General features: G+C 35.5%; 2 protein-coding genes across 3 annotated transcripts in view; one reads left to right on the top strand and one right to left on the bottom strand.

Moving 5' to 3' along the window:
* LOC105566485 (solute carrier organic anion transporter family member 5A1) overlaps positions 1 to 602 on the bottom strand; it is a 33,643-nt gene extending 33,041 nt beyond the window's left edge. Inside the window, exon 1 of the mRNA XM_012020538.1 lies at positions 560 to 602. The gene's annotated coding sequence lies outside the window, so the exon portion shown is untranslated. The remainder of the gene's footprint in view (positions 1 to 559) is intronic.
* The window catches only part of LOC105566484, a 19,817-nt gene that overhangs the window by 6,076 nt on the left and 11,402 nt on the right, over positions 1 to 2,339 (top strand). The window lies entirely within an intron of this gene.

The following is a 2,339-nucleotide window of genomic DNA, read 5'->3' on the forward strand; positions in this document are numbered from 1 at the left end:
CCGGATTTCTTAAGTTTCAAATGACGACCTCTGTTTTGCAATCGTAAATTTTTAGTTAAGGGAATCCTAAATATATAAATAGTATATATATTAGATGAAGAATGTAAAAAAAATTCAAAAATAATCATGTGAATCATTATCGTCGCCGCTTTTTAAATTCGGCAATACTCTGTCATTACATACGCGCGTGCACGCACATATACAGAGAAAAAGAGAGAGAGAGAGAGTGTGTGTGTGTGGGAGGGGAGGGAAGAAGGGAGGTGTTCGATTTTCGCCCACGACAGCAACTCGACAGTTATCGAACCGTTCATCCCACGCAGCCACCGCCTTCGTGAGCTTCGAGATCTCTCTGTCGTACGCGCATAATGCCGCAACATTCTCTCGCTTTCTCAGGTATCGCGTAAGCTTCGCTTATCTATTTCGCGCTCCCGCCCTTCCCCCTCGCTTTGTTCACTCGGCGCCTTCAGGCAACCCTTTCGCTACTTATTACCGAAGTGCACATGTCCACGTGTACATTTCAGTGTACACTGCTTCTGCGCTTTAATTTTCTTGTACTTACGTTTAATGTATATGCAGCTGATTTGTCTACACCAATCACGCCTAGCCAAAGGTATTTTTCTCGCGTAACACAGTGGTCCTCTGTAAACAAGAAACAGTAAATAAATATTTAGAAATATTAACTTTATGTTAATTTTTGTTTTTTATGCTGACATAAATGTTTTATAAATATCATAAACATATTACTTAATAACACGGTATTTTGTATTGTAATATCATAGAAACATTTTCAAAACATTATTTTAACTATTTTCTCAATGTTAAGCTCAATATAGTTGCAACAGAAAACTGTTTAAGTAACATATTAAAAAATATGTTACAAATTTTATTGCGAGCTTTACGTGCGCGACCGATAGATGTCGCAATTTCTCGCACTTAAGAGAAATTTATCTAGCCAAGATGAAGTCTAGATATTAAAAAGGGGCCTGATATTTGAAGTCCAAAGTCGTCTGATCGACACTCAACAGCTGAACTAATTATAGGGTGTGTTCCAACGTCAACCGAGTGAACTCTCTCTCTCCCGTTTTGCGGAGTATATTCCGCACTCATTCGCAATATCAATGACAATGAACAATATTTAACAATAATGTTAAAAGAAAGTTTAAATGAACGTTCATTCACTGTTACCTACGGAACCTACGGAACATTATATTACACCTACCAAGCAAAACATTTGCGCAACATTATTCACATTTCAACGATATTATATAACATCAAAATTAATGTCAAAGTTTGTTCATAATGACGTCGATTACAACGTTAACCCACATGCTGAACAACGTTGCTTGTTACTGGATATCGTTAATAAATTATATTAATGCTTTTTTGCTTACTAGGCCAACTACACTCATTGGAAAGAAAGAGTATTATATTACAAGGAAAATGTACAATGATGATATATCTTCGATCATTAGAGACGAGCTGTAACTTGCATAAATATGTAGAGAAAAAGGTGGGAATATGGAACCTCTCAAAATCTTGCTATTTGAAACATTTAACTGCACTTTATATATGACTGCTGAAAGTTGTTTATTAGATTATCCTTTGGTCATAAGAACGCTTGAATCACTAGCTTATTGTTAGTGATAACGATAGAGTAAAAGGGCTATTTCTCTTTCGTCGATTTCCGAATGTAAAGCCTTGTGTTCATTATCCAAGAACTGTGTCCAAGTTCTAGCTGCGAGAAATGTGTAGCTAATCAACTTGCAGCTCTTCCGTATAAGATGTAAGTTGATTGGCCACACACTTCTCGGAACTAGAACGCAGTTCTTGAATCGTGCACCCTCAGAAAGGATTTCTGTTACCGAGACAGAAAATATTCTTGACGCATTTATATTTCTCACAACCTCATTTAGTATAAAAGTAAGACAATATCAATATAAAACCAACAATTCTTATTCTCCTCTATTGAATTAAAAAAGACGACTTACTATATTGAGACAAGAGTAACTGTGGGTTTAATGTCTCATGCGTGTCTCTGGGCCTACAATGAATGCGTAAGAGTGCTGAAAAAAAGAGAATACATTTGCGATTTTTGCCAGTGAAGATTTTCTCTTGCATCCTTTTTAAGTTATTTTTTTAATTATTTGGTTCACGATAATAGTTATTTTTCCACTATATATTTTTCTACATTTCTTTAAATGAACAAAATACTATTTAAAAAGTTATTCTACGCTTTATGAATTTTTTTCATTTCCCGCACTCAAAAAGTGGAGGTCCATATTACCAGCACATTATGTCTTACCACTCCACTGCTCACTTTTCAGTTTTCCTTATACATA

This window comes from Vollenhovia emeryi, unplaced genomic scaffold (assembly GCF_000949405.1).
Source record: "Vollenhovia emeryi isolate VEMERY1.0 unplaced genomic scaffold, V.emery_V1.0 DF939144.1, whole genome shotgun sequence".
NCBI lineage: Eukaryota > Metazoa > Arthropoda > Insecta > Hymenoptera > Formicidae > Vollenhovia > Vollenhovia emeryi.